Source organism: Hemiscyllium ocellatum, chromosome 9, assembly GCF_020745735.1.
Source record: "Hemiscyllium ocellatum isolate sHemOce1 chromosome 9, sHemOce1.pat.X.cur, whole genome shotgun sequence".
NCBI lineage: Eukaryota > Metazoa > Chordata > Chondrichthyes > Orectolobiformes > Hemiscylliidae > Hemiscyllium > Hemiscyllium ocellatum.
Genome location: NC_083409.1, coordinates 65,578,899 through 65,602,391, shown reverse-complemented (window position 1 = coordinate 65,602,391; position 23,493 = coordinate 65,578,899). Strand labels below are relative to the sequence as shown.

Here is a 23,493-nt window from a genome sequence, read left to right as displayed (position 1 = left end):
GATACTTAGTGGATCACTTGACCCATGAGATAAGACCCTAAGTTATAGGAGCAGAATTAAGACACTCGGCCCTTCTCAACCTCATTCTCTTGCCTTTACCCTAACCCTTGATCCTCTTCTAATCAAGACCCTTTCTACCTCTGTCTTAAAGACAATCAACGATTTAGCCTCCACAGCCTTCCAAGGCAATAAGTTCCATGGATTAACCACCCTCTGCCTAAAGAAATTTCCCTTCATCTCAGTTCTAAAGAGCTGTCCCTTCACTCTGAGGACTATGCCCTCTCTCCTACTCATGGAAATATTGTCTCCACATCCACTCTATCCAGGTATTTCACTATTCTGTAAGACCAAGAGTCCTCAACCGTTCCTCTTAGTTCAAGCCCTTCTTGTATTCTAGCCCTCATGAAATAAATGCTGACATTCTGTTTGCCTTCCTAACTGTAAAATGAACCTGCAGGTTAACATTAAAAACATCCTGAACTTGGAGTCCTAAGTCGCTTTTGTGCTTCTGATTTCAGAAGCCTTTCCCCAAATAGAAAATAATCTATGCCTCTATTCTTCCGATAAAAATGAATAACCATACACTTTCCCACATTGTATTCCATCTGGGGCTTCTTTGTCCACTCTCCTAGTCTGTTCAAGTCCTTCTACAGCTTCCTTGCCTCCTTAACACTACCTGCCCTCCAGCTATCTTTATATCATCTGCAAACTTAGCAACAATGCCCTCACTTCCTTAGTCCAGATCCTTAATGTGTAACACTGACCCCTGTAGAACTCCTGAAGAAGGGCTTATGCCCAAAACGTCGATTCTCCTGCTCCTTGGATGATGCCTGACCTGCTGCGCATTTCCAGCAACACATTTTTCAGCCTTGTAGGACTCCACTAGTCACTGGTTAACATCCTGAAAGGACCCCTTTATCACTACTCTCCGCTTTCTTTCAGTCAGCCAATCCTCAATCCATGTCAGTACATTGTCCCTAACACTATAGGCTCTAACGTTATCTAACAGTCTTATGTGTGGCATTTTGTCAAAGGCTTTCTGGAAATCCAAATAAATCATGTCCACTAACTTGGCTGACTTGCTCATTATCTCCTTAAAGAATTCTAATACATTTGTCAGGCATAGCTTCGCCTTGAAGAAGCCATACTGACTCAGCCTTATTTTACAATGCAATTCCAAGTACTCTGCAATCTCATCCTTAATACTAGACTCGAAAATCTTATCAATGAGCAAGGTTAAACTAACTGGCCAAGTGTTTCCTGTCTTCTGCCTCCCTCCCTTCTTAAACAGGGGTAATACCTTAATCATTTTCCAGTCCTCCGTCACCTGTCCTGACTCCAATGATTCCTAAAAGATCACCAACAATGCTTCTACAATCTCCTCAGCTATCTCCTTCAAAACTTTGGGGTACAGTCCATCTGGTCCAGGTGATTTATTCATCTTGAGACCTTTCAGTTTCCCCAGCATCCTCTCCTTAATGATGGTCACTACACTCACCTCTGCCCTGACTGTCTTGAAGTCCTGATATGTTACTGAGGTGTTCCACTCTGAAAACTGATGACCACTCTTGCTTCTCTTCTACCTTTTGTATATCTAAAGAACTCTTGCAATCTTTTTATATTACTAGCTAGCTTATTCTCATATTTCATCTTCTGACCCCTTATTACTTTTTAAATTCTCCTCTGCTGGTCTTTTTAAAGCTTCCAAATTTTCTGGCTTGCCATGAATCTTCACTACATCGTATGCTTTTTCATTTGCTTTTATGCTATCCCTGATTTTACTTGTCAGCCATGGTTGCCTTGTCCTCCCCTCAGTATGTTTCTCCTTCTTTGGGATGAATTTCTGTTGCGCTTCCCAAATTACCCTTAGAAACTACTGCTATTGCTGATCCACACTCTTCCTGATGAAGGGCTCTTGCCCAAAACGTCAATCCTCCCGCTCCTCGGATGCTGCCTGACCTGCTGTGCTTTTCCACCACCCTACTCTCGACTCTGATCTCCAGTGTCTGCAGTCTCAGTTTTCCCTTTCAATCAACTCTGGTCAGTTCAACCTCATGTTTTTGCAGTTACCTTTACTCAACTGTAATACCGTTACATCTGATTCCAACTACTCCATCTCAAAATGCACAGTGAATTTGAATATATAATGGTCATTGCCCCCTCAGGGTTCCTTCATCTTAAGCTCCCTAAACAAGTCTGCCATATTACACATCATCACATCACATCCAGAATTTCCCGTTCCTTCGTGGGCTGAACCACAAGCTGCTCCAAAACACTATCTCATTGACATTCCATGAATTCATATTCATGAGGTCCACTACCAATCTCACTTTACCTTCTCTTGGACATCACCATGAAATGCACGTGGAACAAGATACAGAAGAGAGAAGCTTTTTCCAAACAAAGGAGGATTCTCAACAGAAAACTTTACTCCCTTAGACATTTCAGAGTACGTCATGCCCAGGAAAGGCATGTCATATTCATAACTTTATAAAATATAAACTATAACTAATGTGGAATCTCTCCAGACTAACACTTCTTTTAAAAATGGATATTAAAATGATGCAAAGGATTGGTCACATCAAACCTTATCAGTGGATTCAAAGTCTGCCACACTTTCTTCGCGAGGTCCAGATTAGAGGTACCACTACCAACCCCCCAAAACCGGCAAAAAGTAATTTCTTGACTTAAATTTCTCAAAAGCTCAGGGTAAATATCCATAAAACAAAAATCCAAGTTATTTCTTTATTTGTTCATGGGATCTGGATGTCATTACCTACGCCAGCTTTTCTTGCCAATGTCAGTTCTTTTTCTCAGGGGAGTGGTAAATGGGATCCAAGTCAATGTGTTTGTTGATAAAGTTCCAGTTGGAATGCCATGCTTCTAGGAATTCTCATGCATGTCTTTGTTTGGCTTATTCTAGGATGGATGTGTTGTCCCAGTCAACGTGTCCTTCCTCATCTGTATGTAAAGTTACTAGTGAGCGTGGGTCATGTCTTTTTGTGGCTAGTTGATGTTCATGTATCCTGGTGGCTAATTTTTTGCCTGTTGGTCTAATGTAGTGTTTGTTACAGTTCTTGCAAGGTATTTTGTAAATGACATTAGTTTTGCTTGTTGTCTGTATAGGGTCTTTCAAGCTTATTAACTGCTGTTTTAGTGTGTTGGTGGGTTTGTGGGCTACCATGATGCCAAATGGTCTGAGTAGTCTGGTGGTCATTTCTGAGATGATGTAGGGGAGAGTGGCTAGGGTTTCTAGACAGGTTTTGTCTGTTTTTTGGGGTTTGTTGCTGAGAAATCTGTGGACTGTGTTCATTGGGTACCCGTTCTTTTTGAATACACTGTACAGGTGATTTTCCTCTGCTCTGCGTAGTTCCTCTGTACTGCAGTGTGCGGTGGCTCATTGAAATATTGTTCTAATGCAGCATTGTTTGTGGGTGTTGGGATGGTTGCTTCTGTAGTTCAGTATTTGGTCTGTATGTGTTGTTTTTCTGTAGACGCTGGTTTGAAGTTCTGCGTTGGCTGTTCGGTCTACTGCGACATCTAGGAATGGCAGATTGTTTTGTTTTCCTTCTCTTCAGTGCATTTTATGCCAGTAAGGGTATTATTGATGCTCTTGAAGGTTTTCCCTAATTTGTTTCGTTTAGTGATGATGAAGGTGTCATCCACATAGCAAATCCAAAGTTTGGGTTGGATGGTTGCCAGAGCTGTTTGTTTGAATCACTGCATTATTGCCTCTGCTAAGAACCCTGATATCGGAGATCCCATGGTTGTTTGTTGATTTGTCTGTAGGTTTTGTTGTTGAAGGTGAAGTGGGTGGTAAGACATAGGTCCACTGGTTTGACAATATTGTCTTTGCTGATGAAGTTAGTAGTGTTTGGTGTATGTGTCTTATGGTTCTTCTAATCATGTAGTCAGTGTTTCCTTGGTCAGGTTGATGTTGATGGATGTGAACAGGGCTGTTATGTCAAAGGAGACATTATTTCATCTTCTTCTATCTTGGTGTCTTTGATGATCTTCAGGAATTCTTGGGTTGAGTAGATGGAGTGGCGTGAGTATTCTACTAAGTCTTTAGTTTATTACTTAAGTTTTCGTCTTTGGTGTAGCACCTGAACCAATCTGTAAGTTGCTGTTCCAGGTAGCAAGACTATGGGTCTGAGGGGGGCTCCTGGTTTGTGAATTTTGGGTAATCCATAGAAGCATGGTGTGTTGGATCCATCTGGTTTCATTTTCTGGAAGTCGGTCTTATTTATTTCTCCATATTTCTGAAGTGTTTTTGAGTAAGGCTGTGATTTGGTTCTCCAGTTGTGGAGTCGGGTCTATCGCCACTTGTTGGTAAGTGTTGGTATCTGCAAATAGTGCGTTGGCTTTCTCAATGTAGTTTACCAGCAATACACTAAATCAGCAGCTAATTAATTTGAAAGACTCTGCAGACAACAACAACACTGATGTCATTTACAAAATATCTTGCAAGAATAGTACATTGGACTATAATAGGCAGAAACCTAGCCACCAGGATACATGAACATCAACTAGCCACAAAAATATACAATCCACTCTCACTAGTAACTATACATACAGATGAGGAAGGACACCACTTCGACTGGGACAACACATCCATCCTCGGATAATCCAAACAGAGACATGCATGAGGATTCCTGGAAGCGAGGCATTCCAACCGGAACTCTATCAACAAACACATTGACTTGGATCCCATTTACCACCCCCTGAGAAAAGGAACCAGAAATGATGTCATCACAGGAAATGACATCACCAACCCAAGGAAACTTAAACACATAAATAGAAAGCAGGCCATGCCACCAGCACTCCATCCAGAGGCTCACTGATGATGTTACCTAGTATGGTAACAAAACATCTGACAATGAACCTTCCAACTCAATGAGCAAACCTACATCCAGTCCTTGGGTTGTAGGTACACCAAGAGTCCTTTTAGGAACAGAGACAAAACAGAAATTGCTGGAAATTCTCAGCAGGTCTGGCTGCAGCTGTGGAGAGAAATCAGAGTTAGTGTTTTCGATCCAATGATATCTCTTCTTTGTTTATGATTTTCAGCATTCACAGTTCTGTTTTTTTTTAAGGAACAGTTCAAGAATTTTGACCCAACAACAGTGAAGAAACTGATAATACAGTTCCAAGTCAGGAAGATGTGAATTTGAAGATTCCGATGGTATTCCTGTGAGTCTGTTGCCCTTTCCGTCAAAATAATTAGAAGTCACTTATTTGGAAGATGCTGCTGAAGAAGTAACATAACCAACTTAGCCAAACATTTGGAAAAGTGGAAAAAGGGACTTATGGAATCAGATAATACGGAGCGGCCATATTGGTTTCTGGTTAATCTTTTAAGTACTATCTGCAGAGAAATACAGCAGCATGAGAAATGGAGGCACACACATGCTTTAATAATTGGAAACTGTTCCATCATAAGGTCTCCAAGCCTGCTGCTCTTCTGAGTTCACTCCCATAGCAATCAACCATCCTGGGACGAGATAAATGATTAACTTCATGACCTGCAGAAAGTCTATCACTTGAACAAAATTATGCAATGACCTGGGTATACAAATTTGCGGTTTGAATTCATCTATCTGTCTTTTTTCTCAGCCCGTAGCTTGTGCTTTCCAAGGTAAGTCAACTACATGAATTGTTAACTATTCCTTTTGCCTACAACTTGTAACATTGCACTATTTTCATTGTGTTAGATTATTATCTGAAATAGAGTCATAGAGATGTACAGCATGGAAACAACATTCAGTCCAACTCGTCCATGCCGACCAGCTGTCCCAATCCAATCTTGTCCCATCTGCCAGCACCCGGCCCATATCCCTCCAAATCCTTCCTATTCACATCCAGATGCCTTTCGAATGTTGCAATTGTACTAGCTGAAAGGCAAAAGTTCTCCGATCTGGCTTGGAATCCCCATTTCCAACCTATATCAGACAAAAAGTTACTTATTTGCCTCCTGACAGTTTTTAATGAAGGATCTGTCCCAACTCAGGTACTGCAGCCATCCTGTCAGAGCCCAGTGTAGAAGCATCATTGAAGACCACCTTTTCAAAGCAGTCCCTACGATACCCAAATAAATAAACAAAATTTAAAGGTCCTAAAATCTCTATGACTAGCTGCTAGAAGAAAATCAGATAAATATATAAGGAAGGGGGTATGGTGACAGGGGTGAGGGGGTTGGGTAGCACATTGTTGAGGGGTAAGGTAGCACGTGAGTGAAGTGCTAGAGTAATCTGGGGACTGGGTTTTCAGTAGGGGGGTCAGGTGTCTGGTGCAGGGTGGAACAAATGAATGTAAAGAATAGGGTAGGGTGTTCTGTGTCTGGAAATGGGGTGGGATGATGGTGGCTGGTGGACAGAATGGAGATTCTCATGACTACAGATCAGAAAGTAAAATCACCTCCTTGATGTATCAAGCTTTATTACAAGATTTTCTTTCAAAAGGGATATACAGCCAAAAGTTGACTGCATATGTATATTCAGTGGCCATCTGGAGAGTCAGACTCTGAAAGGTCACATGTGGTAAGATGTTAAAGGCATTTCAAATGGAGTAAATGCACTTGTAAAACTGAATTTGTAATCCCACAGACATATTTCAAACTGTGTACATGTGAACAGAGACAGTAGTCTGAGTGAGAGACATGTTTGTGCATTTCTCTTTTTTCAGAATGCACATGGACAGGGATTAAAAGTGAACTTCAAACCTGTGCATAGTGGCCTGATGTCCCAGAATGTGAACGAGTGTGCAGTGAGGCTCACAACACTGCATCAGACATTTAGACACCTCTGACTGCAGATAAAGTTAAGAACAAAGCTTATCCTTATACTGAGTGCTGCCAATAAAGTAAATATTGAAAGGAATCAGGACAAAGGCATTTAAATTAGCCTAAAAGCCAAGAATCTAATTTGTCCCTTCAACAAGAAATGTCAATGCTATCTGCAACACCCACTGCAAAAGCCACAATGTTTAACTATCTGCTCTTCATGAACAATTCAGAGACTGATCCATATCTTGTTATTTGGCCTTTTATCCTTTTAGGGCACACCTCTTATTTCTAATGTGTCTGTATGTGTGTTGTGTTTATTACATTTTTTTGTGTTCAGTAATTAATAAACTCATCTTTTGTTTATTCAGGAAAGTCTGCTTCTGTTAAACATAACTTCATTTGGGGCTCAGAGAAAAATATCCACAAGGGAAAGGATCCTTGCTGTGACTAACTCAGGCTGAGAGCATGGGGGATGTGGGTGGTGGTGGTGGTGGTGGGCGGGGGTGCACTTAGAAGCTGCAGCAATAACCTAGGAACTGATTGTAACAGGATCAATTTATGCGACTGAGGAGTCTAGACAGGATTTGAGGGAGGCACTTTTATAGTCACCCAGGAAATTGACCAGGTTTTAATCCTCCAATCTTTCTATGTAACTATCTAGGTGAGTGAGTCAGAATCCTCCCAAGTCTCTAGCTCTGACTATAATTTGGAGCCTGTTTTGAAGGATACCAGACAGTTTAAATGTCCAATGGATGATTGCCATGTTGTCACTGCATTGGAACGTCTGGGAGGCTCCTGACATTGATCTGTCAGGGTTCATCCAGACTTCAACTATCCAAAAACTAAAACAAAACTGGATCAAAAGATTTGTAGGACTTCTGGGAAAAAAAATCAGGGGAGTAGGACTACATTGCTCACACAAAAACCCAGAATGGACAAAATGGACTAATTAGAAGAAAATGAGAACTACAGATGCTGGAGAGCCAGAGTCAAAAAGACTGGCTCTGGAAAACACACAGCCAGTCATGCAGCATCTGAGGAGGAGAATCAACACTTCAGGCAATTCCTGTGATTTTTCCAGCGCCATACTTTTCAACAATGGACTGATTAGCCTGCTCTGTACTGTAACCATTTTGATTGTGGAAAGGACACAACAGATTGGCAATGGTGGAAGTGGAAGTACTGATAAAAGATAATATGTTAATGCACAGTATTACCTCTGCCACTCCCTGGCATTTAACTTCAGCCATACTACTCATCTACTGGGGAGCAGGATATGAGGCAATTTTGAGTTCCTGAAAGCCCATTTGACTCCTGGTATCCACAGCCATGATGGCAGCAGTCTGAGTCAGCATGGCACCAAGCTGGGTTCATACCATCGTCTGAAAGTTAACTGCAGTACTCAGAAATTGGGTGTTTCCTGTATTTTTGTAATAGAAGTTGAGACATTAACTAACAGACCCTGTCTCATGGCTGAGTCTACTTCAATTCCAACAGGGAAACCGTAAACCAAAATACCTAAATTTATCAAACAACTCCCAAGTGAAAAATATTACCAAAAATATACCACTCTTTTTAACGTAACTTGGAATCAATGCCAATTAAACATGAATTAACAGATATATGATACTTCAAATAAAAAGGTAAATTATACTTTAGTCAACGAAGATACATGTTATACACTATTCAGCGTGCATGGCATTATGGAAATATATTGTTCCACAATATGCTATTCTTAATTCACATAATGTGGGCCAGGTGACCTAGCGCACAACTGCTTTAATTTTATTATGGATACAATTATCATTGGCAATGCACAATTCTATGAGCCCTCTCTCCCTTTTCTCATAACAGTCCTGAAGTATTGCTTTCCAGAGTTTAATTTTCAATTGACCCACCAAGTTCACAGTTTGGCTAGAGTCATAGAGTCATACAGCATGGAAACAGACCATTCAGTCTAACTAGTCCATGCTGAACATAATCCCAATTAAACTCGTCCTACATGCCTGGGTCCCTCTGTTCTACAACACTACCAAGGCTCGACCACTGATTGTTTAAGCCCTACCGTCATTTGTTGTACAAAAATGCAATACCTCGTATTTACCTAGATTGGGCTAAAAAATGACAGATGGAATTCACTGATGCATTTGATCAAGATCACTTTGTAATCATAGAAAACCTTCTTCACTGTCTACTATACCACCAATTTTGGTGTTGTCCACAAACTAACTAACCATACCTTCTATATTCTCATCCAAATCACTTATTTAGATGACAAATAAAAGAGGACATTGTCAAAAGCTTTATTAAAGTCCAAGTAAACAATGTCTAACATTTTGCCCTCATCAATCTTTTTGGTAACTTCCTCAAAAAACTCAATCAAGTTTGTGAGACACAGTTTTCCTCACACAAAACCATGCTAACTATCCCTAATATATTTTGCCTCTCTAAATATCCATAAATCTTCTCTTTTATAATCACCTCCAACAATTTACCCACTACTGAAGTCAGACTCACAAATCTAAAGTTCCCTGTTTCTTCTTACAATCTTTCTTAAACAAAGATATAACATTAGCTCGAGTCATCAGGCACTTCACTGTGGTTATAGATGGTGCAAATATTTCTGCAAGAAGTCTTACAATTTTCTCCCTTCCCACAACATTCTGGAATACATTAGATCAGTTCCCTGAGATTTATCCACATTTATATTCTCTAAAATGTCCTGAACTTCCTCTTCTGTAATATGAATTGTTTTTAAAACATCAAAATGTATTTCTCTGCATTCTCTGGCTACCATTTCTTTCTCCACAGCAAAAACTGATGCGAATAAACGTCCAGCAGAAATTCTAAACTTTCCCACTGTTTATGCCTTGCACCTTATTATCAAAGTAAGGTTCAACAGATCCCTTTACAGTTGTTGCAATCTCTTACAAGTCATTTCAACCTTAAAGTCAATTGTACATTGCAAAGACAGTTTTGAAAAGTTACAAAGTTTCCTTAGTGTACTTTTCTACCTCTGCATTACTGTTCACTAGCAGCCATTTGCGTACTGATAGCTACGATTTGGAATCAAAGGAGAAATCTTTCAATGTAGTTTCTTTCTTACCCTCTGCATTCAGCAACCCCCTTTGATCTTTTTTTAATGCAAGATATTAAATTCTCATCAGGATTTTCATTTTTTAAAATAGACTGTGAATCACTTTGTTGAGGTTTAACACCTGATCTTCATTTTATCCCAGATTTGCAAGCTTTTTAATGTCCAAGTCTTAGAATACTTTGTACCAACCAAGAAATTGAGTTGCTCTTCGTAACAATGGAATTCACCTCATTGTGTTTAAATTCGGGATCATTTTTAATTTTTAGTTCATTTGTCGATAGGGCAAAGGAATCTTGGGTGACAAGGGATGTAGATCGTCTAGTCAAGAGGAAGGAGGAAGCTTACTTAAAGTTGAGGAGGCAAGGATCAGGCGAGGCTCTAGAGGATTACAAGGCAGCCAGGAAGGAAGTGAAGAATGGACTTAGGAGAGCTAGAAGTCATGAAAAAGCTTCAGCGGGTAGGATTAAGGAAAACCACGAGGCATTCTACACTTATGTGAGAAACAAGAGGATGGCCAGAGTGAGGGTAGGGCCGATCAGAGATAGTGGAGGGAACTTGTGCCTGGAGTTGGAGGATGTAGGGGAGGTCCTGAATGAATAGTTTGCTTCACTATTCAGTACTGAGAGGGACCTTGTCATTTGTAGGGACAGCATGAAACAGGCTGATATGCTTGTACAGGTTGATGTGAAGAAGGAACATGTGCTGGAAATTTTGAAAAACACAAGGATAGAAACACAAACAAAACACAAACACAGTCTGCTGGGCCAGACGGGATATTCCCAAGATTACTACAGGAAGCAAGGGAAGAGATTGCTAGGTTTTTGATGATGTTATTTGCGTCCTCAATGTCCACTGGAGTAGTGCCAAATGATTGGACGGTGGCAAATGTTAATCCCTTGATCAAGAAAAGGATAACCTTAGGAATTGCGGACCAGTCTTACATCTGTGATCGGCAAATTATTGGAGAAACAGGTTTAATGGTTACTTGGAAACTATTAGTTTGATTAGAGATGGTCAGTACGGCTTTGTGAGGGACAGGTCATGTCTCACAAGCCTCACTGAATTATTTGAGGATGTGACAAAACACAGTGAATGTGGAGTACATGGATTTTAGCAAGGCCTTTGAAAAGGTTCCCTTGGTAGACTCATTCAGAAAGTAAGGAGGCATGAGATATAGGGGAATTTAGCTGTCTGGATACAGAATTGGCTGGACCATAGCAGACAAAGAGTGGTAATGGATGGAAAGTATTCAGCCTGGAGCTCGGTGACTGGTAGTTTTACTCAGAGATCTGTTCTGGGACCTCTGCCCTTCGTGATTTCTCAAAGTGACATGGATGAGGATGTGGAAGGGTGGGTTAGTACGTTTGCTGATGACACAAAGGTTGGTGCAATTGGGGATAGTGTGGAGGGCTGTTGTAGATTGCAACAGGACATTGACAGTATGCAGAGCTGGGCTGAAAAGTGGCAAATGAAGTTCAACCTGGAAAAGTATGAAGTGATTCATTTTGGATGGTCAAATTTGAATGCAGATCACATGGTTAAAGGCAGGATTCTTGGCAGTGTGGAAGACCATATGGATCTTGGGGTCCATGTCAAAAGATCTCTCAAAGTTGCCAGCCAAGTTGATAGAGTTATTAGGAAGGCGTATGGTGTGTTGGCTTTCATTAGCAGGGGGATTGAGTTTAATAGCAGCCAAGTTGTGCTGAAGCTCTACAGAGCCTTAGTTATTCCACACTTAAAGTCAAAGAGATATACAGCATGGAAACGGACCCTTCGGTCCAACCTGTCCATGCCAACCAGATATCCCAACCCAATCTAGTCCCACCTGCCAGCACCCGGCCCATATCCCTCCAAACCCTTCCTATTCATATACCCATCCAAATGCCTTTTAAATGTTGCAATTGTAGCAGCCTACACCACTTCCTCTGGCAGCTCATTCCATACACGTGCCACCCTCTGTGTGAAAGAGTTGCCCCTTAGGTCTCTTTTATATCTTTCCCCTCTCACCCAAAACCTCTGCTTTCTAGTTCTGGATTCCCCGAACCCAGGGAAAAGACTTTGTCTATTTATCCTATCCATGCCCCTCATAATTTTGTAAACCTCTATAACGTCACCCCAAAGCCTCCGACTCTCCAGGGAAAACAGCCCCAGCCTGTTCAGCCTCTCCCCATAGCTCAAATCCTCCAAGGAGAAAGTGAGAACTGCAGATACTGGAGATCAGAGCTGAAAATGTGTTGCTGGAAAGGCACAGTAGGTCAGGCAGCATCCAAGGAGCAGGAGAATCGACGTTTCGGGCATTAGCCCTTCTTCAAGAATGAGGAAAGTGTGTCCAGCAGGCTAAGATAAAAGGTAGGGAGGAGGGACTTGGGGGAGGGGCATTGGAAATGCTATAGGTGGAAGGAGGTCAAGGTGAGGGTGATAGGCCGGAGAGGTCAGGAAGAAGATTGCAGGTTAGGAAGGCGGTGCTGAGTTCGAGGGATTTGACTGAGACAAGGTGGGGGGAGGGGAAATGAGGAAACTGGAAAAATCTGAGTTCATCCCTTGTGGTTAGAGGGTTCCTAGGCGGAAGATGAGGCGCTCTTCCTCCAGCCGTCATGTTGCTATGGTCTGGTGATGGAGGAGTCCAAGGACCTGCATGTCCTTGATGGAGTGGGAGGGGAGTTGAAGTGATGAGCCACGGGGTGGTTGGGTTGGTTGGTCCTTGCGTTGGAAACCACCTCGTGACTCAACACTTTAACTCCCCCTCCCACTCCACCAAGGACATGCAGGTCCTTGGACTCCTCCATCACCAGACCATAGCAACATGACGGCTGGAAGAAGAGCACCTCATCTTCCGCCTAGGAACCCTCCAACCACAAGGGATGAACTCAGATTTTTCCAGTTTCCTCATTTCCCCTCTCTCCACCTTGTTTCAGTCAAATCCCTTGAACTTAGCACCGCCTTCCTAACCTGCAATCTTCTTCCTGACCTCTCCGCCCCCACCCTACTCCAGTCTATCTCCCTCACCTTGACCTCCTTCCACCTATCGCATTTCCAACGTCCCTCCCTCAAGTCCCTCCTCCCTACCTTTTATCTTAGCCTGCTGGACACACTTTCCTCATTCCTCAAGAAAGGCTCATGCCCGAAACGTCGATTCTCCTGCTCCTTGGATGCTGCCTGACCTGCTGCACCTTTCCAGCAACACATTTTCAGCTCAAATCCTCCAACACTGGCAACATCGCTGTAAATCTTTTCTGAACCCTTTCAAATTTCACAACATCTTTCCGATACGAAGGAGACCATAATTGCATGCAATATTCCAACAGTGGCCTAACCAATGTCCTGTACAGCCGTAACATGACCTCCCAACTCTTGTACTCAATATTCTGATCAATAAAAGAACACATACCAAACGCCTTCTTCACTATCTGCGACTCCACTTTCAAGGAACTATGAACCTGCACTCCAAGGTCTCTTTGTTCAGCAACACTCCCTAGGACCTTACCATTAAGTGTATAAGTCCTGCTAAGATTTGCTTTCCCAAAATGCAGCACCTCGCATTTATCTGAATTAAACTCCATCTGCCACTTCTCAGTCCATCGGCCCATCTGATTAAGATCCCGTTGTAATCTGAGGTAACCTTCTTTGCTGTCCACTACACCTCCAATTTGGTGTCATCTGCAAACTTACTAACTCTACCTCTTATGCTCGCATCAAAATCATTTATGTAAATGACAAAAAGTAGAGGACCAGCACCGATCCTTGTGGCACTCCACTGGTCTCAGGCCTACAGTCTGAAAAACAACCCTCCACCACCACCCTCTGTCCTCTACCTTTGAGCCAATTCTGTATCCAAATGGCTAGTTTCCCCTGTATTCCGTGAGATCTAACCTTGCTAACCAGTCTCCCATGGGGAACCTTGTTGAACGCCTTACTGAAGTCCATATAGATAACAACTCCAACTCTGCCCTTATCAATCTTCTTTGTTACTTCTTCAAAAAACTCAATCAAATTTGTGAAACATAATCTCCCACTCACAAAGCCATGTCGACTATCCCTAATCAGTCCTTGCCTTTCCAAATACATGCATATCCTGTCTCTCAGGATTCCCTCCAACAACTTGCCCACCACCGACGTCAGGCTCACTGGTCTATAGATCCCTGGCTTGTCCTTACCACCCTTCTTAAATAGTGGGACCACGTTAGCCAACCTGCAGTTTTCCAGCACCTTACCTGTGACTATCGATGATACAAATATCTTAGCAATCACTTCTCTAGCTTCCCACAAAGTTCTAAGGTACACCTGATCAGGTCCTGGGGATTTATCCACCTTTACCCGTTTCAAGACATCCAGCACTTTCTCCTCTGTAATATAGATATTTTGCAAGGTATCACCATTTATTTCACTACATTCTATACCTTCCATATCCTCTTCCACAGTAAATACTAATGCAAAATACTCATTTAGTATCTCCCCCATTTTCTGTAACTCCACATAAAGGCCGCCTTGCTGATCTTTGAGGGGCTCTATTCTCTCCCTAGTTACCCTTTTGTCCTTAATGTATTTGTAAAAACCCTTTGGATTCTCTGTAACTCTATTTGCCAATGAATATTGTGTTCAGTTCTGATCACCTCATTATAGGAAGAATGTGGAAGCTTTAGAAAGGATGCAGAGGAGATTTACCAGGATGCTGCCTGGACTGGAAGGCATGTCTTCTGAAGAAAGGTTGCAGGAGATAAGGGTTTTCTCACTGGAGCAAAGAATGGTGAGAGGCTTCTTGATAGAGGTGCACATTCGATGAGAGGCATAGATAGAGTGGATAGTCAGAGACTTTTTCCCAGGGCAGAAACAGCTGTCATGAGGGAGCGTAATTTTAAGGTGACTGGAGGAAGGTTTGGGGGGGGGTGGGGGGATGTCAAAGGTCAGTTCTGTACAAATGAGTGGTGGGTGCATGAAATGAACTACCAGTGATGGTAGTAGAGGCAGATACATTAGGGGCATCTAAGCAACTCTTGGATAGACACATTGATGATAGTAAATTGAAGGGTATATAGGTTAGTTTGATCTTAGAGTAGGATAAAGATTTGGCCTGTATTATGCTGTCCTGTCCTATGTTCTATGATTTAATCCTTCAGGTTTCTTTCCAAGGAGATTCAGATTTAATATCAATTCCTTTTATATAAGCAATTCATTCTTCCATCAAGTAAAATCCCCTTCAGTTGCTTTAAGGACTTTGTTCAAGTCATGATGTTTTTCCAGTAAGGAAGCAAGATACTCTTTATTCAAAACACAAATTTTTTCAACTTCTTTTTGCTTTTCATCCTCTCATATTTCAGCTATTAGATCAATTCTTCAAGGAACAGAGTTTCTGTTTCTCTCTCTTCCTCCCTTGCCTTACATCTTCAATTCCAATATAATAAGGTTCCTTCAGATTGGGAAATAGCTACTGTAACTTCTCTATTCAAAGAAGGGAGGGAGGCAGAAAGCAGGAAACTATAAGCCAGTTAGATGATCATCTGTTATAAGGAGAATGTTCAAAGCTATCATTAAAGACGATGTAACAAGGCAGTTGCATAAGTTCATGGTAATCAGGCAGAGTCAACATTGTTTTATCAAAGCAAAATTATGTTTAATAAATTTTTTGGAGTTTAGGTAAATTAAAATCAATGCATCAACTACTTCATTGGGTAAGATATTTGGATGAAATCCAGCAGAATCTGGGCACTTGTAAACTCTTAGTTCCAACAATTTACTCAATACTACTTCCTGCTAATTGTAATTTTTGAGTTCCTCCTTCCCTTTCAATTCCTGATTACAGTTATTTCTGGAATGTTACTTGTATCCTGTCTAATGAAGACCGATGCAAAAGCTATTCAATTCTTCTGCCAATTCTGTACAATTTTTGTGGGGAAACTATAAACCAAAATAACCAAGTTTATCAAACAGCCCCAAAATGAATACATTTCAAATAAGATTCCACTTTTTATAGCCCTATAATTTAATACAACTTAGATCCAATAGAACATAACTTATATAGCACAGGAACAGGCCCTTTAGCCAACCATGTCTGCGTCAATCATGATGCCATTATAAACTAATCCCGTCTACTTGCACATGGTCTATATCCCTTTATTGCTGCCTGTTCATATGCCTGCCTAAATGCCTCTTCAACTTTGTTCTCTTAAAATCTGCTTCTACCACCTCTCCTAGCAGTGCATTCCAGGCAACCTCTACTGTCTGCACAGAATTATTTTCTTACACATTGCCCTTAAACCTTTCCCTTCTCATCTTCAACCTATGCCTCCTAGCATTTCACAGTTGCACCCTGGGAAAATGATTCCAACTATCCACCCTATTCATGCCTTTCAAATTTTATATACTTCAATCAGGTCAGCCCTCAGCCTCTAATGCTCAAGCAATAATTTGTCCAACCTCTCCTTATAGCTAATACACTCCAATCCAGGTAATGTATTTGTAAATTTCTTTTGCACCCTTTCCAAAGTCTCCATATCCTTCCTGTAGTGTGACAACCAGAACTGTATACGTATCTCTTAACGTGACCTAACAAAAATCTTACACATCTGCAGCATGACTTGCCAACTACTCAATACCCTGACTGATGAAGGCAAACATGCTGTATGGCTTCTTTACCACTTATTCACTTGTGTTACCACTTCCAGGAAGCAGTGGACCTGGACATCAAGATCCCTCTTTGGATCAATACTCCTCAAGGTCCTACCATGAACTGTGTACTTTCCTATTGCATTTGACCTCCAAAAATGCATTATCTCATCCCCAAATTTAATTCCATTTGCCATTTTCCAACTGACTTGTTCCTGCTGTATCATTTGATAACCTTCCTCACTACCTATAACTCTATCAATTGTCATGCTATTTACAAACTTATTAATCAGCCCACCTATATTTTCATCTAAGTCATTTATGAATATTACAAACAACAGAGATCCCAGCACTGATCCTTGTAGAACAACACTGGTCACAGATCTCCAGTCAGATGCACAATTATCCACTTCTACACTCTACCTCTTATGACCAAGCTAATTTTGTATCAGATTTGCCAACCTACCACAAAGCCATGCAATTTAATCTTCTGGACCAGCCTACCATGAGGGTCCTTGGCAAATGTTTTTGTGAAGTCCATGTAGACTAAATGCACTGTCCTACCCTCATCAATCATCTTCGTCACTTCCTCAAGAAACTTAGTCAAATTTAGAAGACAATATTTTCCCCACATAAGCCATGTTGACTAACCCGAATAAGCCTATTCTTTTCCAAATGTGTGTAAATCTATTCCCTAAGAATCTTCTCAAATAATTTCCCTTCAACTGATGTAAGGCTCATAGATCTAGAATTTCCTGGATTATTCCTGTTGACCTTTTTAAACAAAGAAACAACATTGGCTATTCTCTAGTATACTTGGACCTTATCTGTGGTTCAAGAAGATACAAAGATTTTTGTCAAGGCTCCAGCATTTCCCTCCCTTGACTCCCTTGTTTCCTGGGATAGATCCCATCAGGCCAAGGGGACTTATCTACCTTAACGTTTTTAAAAACACTCAATACCTCCTTCTTCTTAATATCAATATGTCCGGAATATCAACATACCCCTCCCTAACCTTACTATCATCCATATCCTTCTTCTCAATGAATGCTGATAAAAAGTACTCATTAAGGACCTCACCACTTATTTTGGCTCCATTTATGGACCAGGCCAGACACCTTCAAAAATTTCAAGAAAGTAGCCCAGACCCTAACTTTGCTAGCTGTTTTAAGCAGGTGTATAGTGAATATTCCAACAGTGATGCAGCTTGCTCAACCACTTAATTTTAAACAAAATAGAATTTATTTCCAAGATTAGTAATAAAAACACAAACAAAAGAGAACAAAATACAGAACAACTTAACCTATCTGAAAACCCAAAGATTATCCCAACTTAATGATACTGTTCGACTATTTGCAACAATCTCCATCAACACCGTGGGCACAAAACGGTAAAATCAAACACAGGGTCTTACAGGAGAGATTTCAGAGAGAGGAAGGATCAGCATGGACCTGCCTCTTTGGGTACAGACACTTCAAACTCTGCTTTCAGTAAACAGCGAGACTGCTAAAACCAAACCAAACCAAACCAGAGTAAAGCTAACCTGTGAGAACTGGCCAGTCCCCTTTCTTGTACAAGTTTTTTTAAACTTGAAAGCTTTTTTCTTAGTTATAATCAAATTGGTCCTAAAACCCTTCAAATCTATACCTCCCTAGTCTCTGTCCTTGAACAAACCTATCTTGTCCTTAATACATGCTCCTGGGCTAAGAATAAATTCCTTTGGATTCTTTTTAATCCTTCTTACCAAGAACATTTTGTGCCCCATTCTAGTCATCCTAAGTTCTTGTTTAAGTTTTTTTTTGTTTCCTTTGTATTCCTCAAGAGCATCAGTTTCCTAAACCTTATGTATGCTTTTCTTTTCCTTTTGACAATGAAAATTATTAATGAATGATATTAATTTACGCAAATGATATTTCAAATAAAAAGGTAAATTGAATGTTAAATAGTCAATGTGACAAAGATATATTGTAGACAAACAAAAACAATCCCCAACACTGTGCTGCTCTTTATTCATGCAGTGAAGTCAAGTGTATTATCTGTTAATTGCTTTCACAATCATCATTACCAAAGCACAATTCTACATATTCTCTATCTCTCGGTTATAACACTCCTGGTGGTGTTATTTTCTAGATTTTCCTTTCAATCGAACAAACAATAACACCTTAGTTCTTGATTCGGCCACTTCTAGGAAAATACCCAGCAGCAGAACCAAACTTTTTCCAACATACAAACAATGAACAGGAGGAGACTATTTAGTCCTTTGAGCCTGCTCCACCATCCAATAGATCATGATCTGATTTTAAATCATGACTTGAATTTAAACTCAATTCTGCATATGGCTGATATTCTTTCATATCCTAGGTAATTGAACAAAAAAACTATCTGACTTTGCCATAAATATATTTAAAGTTTCTACATCCACTGCCTTTTGAGGAAGTGAATTTCAAAGGTTCATAACTCTCTGAAAGAAAAAGCGTTTCCTCATCACTGCTTAAATAGTAACCCATTATGTTCGACTTTGACTCTTACTTCTAAATTCTCCCAAGAGAAACATCCTTTCCACATCCACCCAATCTACTCCCATCAGGAACCTATATGTCTCAATTAAATCACCTCTGATTTTTCTAGCTCCAGAGGATACAGGCCAAGTCTCTCTACCATTTCCTTGTGAGGCAATTTGATCATTCCAGGTATGCGTCTAGTAAACCTTCTCTGAACAGCTTCCAATGCATTAACATCCTCCTCCAAGTACAGTGACCAGTACTGTACACATACTCCAGATGCGGTCTTATCCACACCCTGGATAACTAAAGCATAACCTCCGTATTATGGCATCCAATTCCCCTCGCAATAAAACAAAATATTCTCTTGGCTTTCCTGTTTACTTACTATACATTAATGCAAACACTTAAAACTTTCTTAGAAGCAATTATAAATTCCACAGACATTATAAAGAAACCATAAATTTTCCTTACTATACTGCTTCTAGATTAAATGCCACCACAAGTTCACAAGTGTTCTCATGGAGATGGCAACCAATTCCATGCTAGTTCTCTACAAATACAAGGCAGCACAGTGGATGAGTGGCTAGCACTTCAAGCCTCACACCATCAGGGACCATGGTTCGATTCCAACTTCAGGAGTCTGTCAGTGTGGAGTTTGCACATTCTCCCTGTGTCTGCGTGTTTGCTCCAGTTTCCTCCCACAGTCTAAAGATGTGCAGGTTAGGTGAATTGGCAATGCTAAATTGCCCATAATGTAAGGTGCATTAGTCAGGGGTAAATGCAAGGGAATGGGTATGGGTGGGTTACTCTTCGGAAGGTCGGTCTGGACCTGTTGGGCTGAATGCCCTGTTTCCATACTGTAGGGAATCTAACCTAGCCTATATATGCCAAGTTTATTCTGGTTTCCTTCATTCCTCTTGGTGATGAAAGCAGGTCCTGTGGCAAGCCAACCAACGAACAAGCATCTTGAGTTGCATGTTCATGAGCCCTTTCCTGTTTGTCACTGCATTGATATCCACAGCCAAGTCCTCTCCAGAAGAATATTGGTACACCGATTACCCTTCCCTGGACTTATAACAATCCACTCATGGCCTGTTCACTCATCAAAAACAGATTTCACATTTGTACTATGATTTAAGTTTGGTACACCATAATTTAGAAGTAAGAATGTAGATTGATTATAGCAGTAGGAGAAAGTGAGGGCTGCAGTTGCTGGAGATCAGAGCTGAAAATGTGTTGCTGGAAAAGTGCAGCAGGTCAGGCAGCATCCAAAGAGCAGGAGAATCGACGTTTCAGGCATGAGGTCTTCTTCAGTAATGAGCCCTTCTTCAGGAATGAAACCTTCTTCATTGCTGAAGAAGGCCTCATGCCCGAAACGTCGATTCTCCTGCTCTTTGGATGCCTGACCTGCTGCGCTTTTCCAGCAACACATTTTCAGCTCTGATTATAGCAGTTAACAGATTAACATGAAATTAACAATTAAGCAAAATGTTCCAGACCCAAGTTGTGAAAATAAGTGAATATCTGAAAGTTATTTTTTCTCTTCCTGAAAAGAACCAAGCTAGGCCTGGCTTGAAAGGTTTTCTGGCTTTTGCATAATTAAAGTATATGATTTCATAAAATAATATTTCTGTAAGAATGGGGCTGCTTATTGTGACGTTAGCTGTTTAATGGTCTGTTGAAAAGAATATAACTGCTCATCTGAAAGGCCTTTTTTATTATTTTGCTCATGTGAAAAGAGTGCAGTGAATTTCAAGCATGAATTTTACTGGCAGTTGATATAAAAACTACCCAGAATTCTGTATTCCACCACTATAAACAACAAAAATTTATTGCATGGTTTCTGGTCCCACATATGGCCTACAGAAGATATGTTGGTGCAGCTGCCAAATAAACATGAGTGCTTTTTCACATCAGCATGGGTTCCACGGCATCATTGGAGCTCAATAGCAGTTCAAAGTTAATGGCCTGAGTGAGTAGCCAAGGTAGCTTTTCAACCAGGTGAGAAAAGGGACAGGAAGCTGAGAACCACATTACTATGTATTTACACATTCAGTGCGAAACCAGAAGGTGCAGGAATGAGCCTCCAGGTTCTTCGAGAAATGCTTAGGCTTCCTCTAATGTGTGCTGTCATTTTGTCCTTCCTAAAGGCAGAATGCCCAAAAGACAGTCCTGGCAGCAGTCTGCATTACCTTTCAATATCAGAACACAGCCTGAGGGTCACATGATTTTATACACTTCCTCCCAATTTCTCACATATCAGACGGCATGTAAAAGAAGAGTAGAAGCTAAAATAAATTGGGCCTGATTTCAGAAGGAGTGGTGAATTTCTAATATTCACAGCATGAACATTGGAGCCTTCATGCTCAGCAGACATTATTCCAAAGATGAGAAAGTTCCACTTACACAGAAACATTTTAAATCAACTGTCAGGAAAAGATCAGTCTGTTCATGAGGCCTGCCCCATGCTCATGTCTGGAGTATCATGACTAAATACATCCCACTGCCTTCAGTTATATAACCTCCTAGAAAGGATAAATTTTAAATTCAAAGTACATGTTATTCTTCATTCAGGAGACCTTGCCAACACTTATGAAGCACAGAATTATACCAAGCTTGAATAAAAAGAGCTGAGGGTTTGCAGTTCAATAAGTAAACTGCTACAAGTTAATACATAATTACATACTATTACCTAATCAAGCTGATTATGTGACCTTATACTGCCAGTAGGTAGCCTTTTCTGTTGGGGGTATCTATCAGGAATTAGCAGAAACAATGCCAGCAAAAAAAAACTTTTGTTCCACAATGGACCATGCAGCCCAAGATTTCTAAATAGGAGGAGCTAGCAAGCAATGCTCCCCAGTGACAGAAGGTACTCAGTAACTTTGCATTTGAGACATTTCACAGAGATAATTCTGTTATTCTCAGTAGCTTGAAGAAATATAACCTTATTCACTTCTTGTAAAAAGTGAGGTCTGCAGATGCTGGAGATCAGAGCTGAAAATGTGTTGCTGGTTAAAGCACAGCAGGTCAGGCAGCATCCAAGGAACAGGAAATTCGACGTTTCGGGCCACAACCCTTCATCAGGAATGAGGAAAGTGTGTCCAACAGGCTAAGATAAAAGGTAGGGAGGAGGGACTTGGGGGAGGGGCGATGGAGATGTGATAGGTCCACATCTGGCCCGAAAACGTCGAATTTCCTGTTCCTTGGATGCTGCCTGACCTGCTGTGCTTTAACCAGCAACACATTTTCAGCGCTTATTCACTTCTTGCCTGCTAACTGGAGAATTATATTACGTAATAATTCAAAGGAAAATCACAGCCTCTCCTGAAGGCTGAAAATTCTGAATCTGTGCTGTAATTTCTGATTTTCAGAGTTTATGGTATTTTAAACATGATGCAAATAAATGAACTGCAGCCTATCTTATTCTGAGGATTTATTGCAGCCTTTGACCACACAAACTCTCCATTACAGCCCTAAGTCTATCAGTTTGGCAAAACCATCCTCTCACAGGAACTTAAACAATTGCCTTATTTATGTGATAAATCTGAAAGACTGGGCAGTATGATGATAGGATTGTGACTTCTTCTGCTGAAGGAAAAAGAGGTCTGATAAAGCTAAACAGCTTTGTGAGAGAGAACAGCAAGATATGAAGCCAGAAAGTAAAATGCTGTTGCCATTCCATTATTATTAATTATACTTATTACTTTATACATGATAGTGTTTTGATAAATGTCTCAAAGAAGTTGAAGATCCAGTTCTGCAGTATTTGGATGACTTTCTTCAGAAGCTCATTGTCAGCATCAAAGTGAACATCCAACCCACAGCGTGAACTAACAGAAACAAATCAAATATTTTGATCCCTGATTAAAACTTTTATTTTGAAATTATTTTTCCAAGATTTTAGAGTTTGTACTATACAAAGTAGAATGCATTTTTGTGTTACGTTGTTTTTCAGTAAGTGTTATCTTTTTAACATAGACTAAGGTGCATCATAAGTTACAACATTAATCTCTATTCAAATTCACCAGAATATCATCAAGAATAGGGTCATAGATTGAAAATTGAAAAAGCAGGACTACTGCCAGACCATATTGATGTTATTTTATTTTAAGGAAAGCTTAGACATTGTTGTGCATCAATTGATAATGCAGGCTGTGAAAACAACTCAAGTGTCCCAACATTAGTACTGATGTATTTATTCTGGTTCTGTTCGCCGAGCTGAGAATTTGTGTTGCAGACGTTTCGTCCCCTGTCTAGGTGACATCCTCAGTAATTGGGAGCCTCCTGTGAAGCGCTTCTGTGATGTTTCCTCCGGCATTTATAGTGGTTTGTCTCTGCCGCTTCCGGTTGTCAGTTCCAGTTGTCCGTTGCAGTGGTCGGTATATTGGGTCCAGGTCGATGTGCTTATTGATTGAATCTGTGGATGAGTGCCATGCCTCTAGGAATTCCCTGGCTGTTCTCTGTTTGGCTTGTCCTATAATAATAGTATTGTCCCAGTCGGACTC

The 23,493-nt window shown here is 40.7% G+C and overlaps 1 protein-coding gene across 4 annotated transcripts in view; it reads right to left on the bottom strand.

Moving 5' to 3' along the window:
- Positions 1-23,493, bottom strand: part of fggy (FGGY carbohydrate kinase domain containing) — a 352,865-nt gene that overhangs the window by 302,154 nt on the left and 27,218 nt on the right. The window lies entirely within an intron of this gene.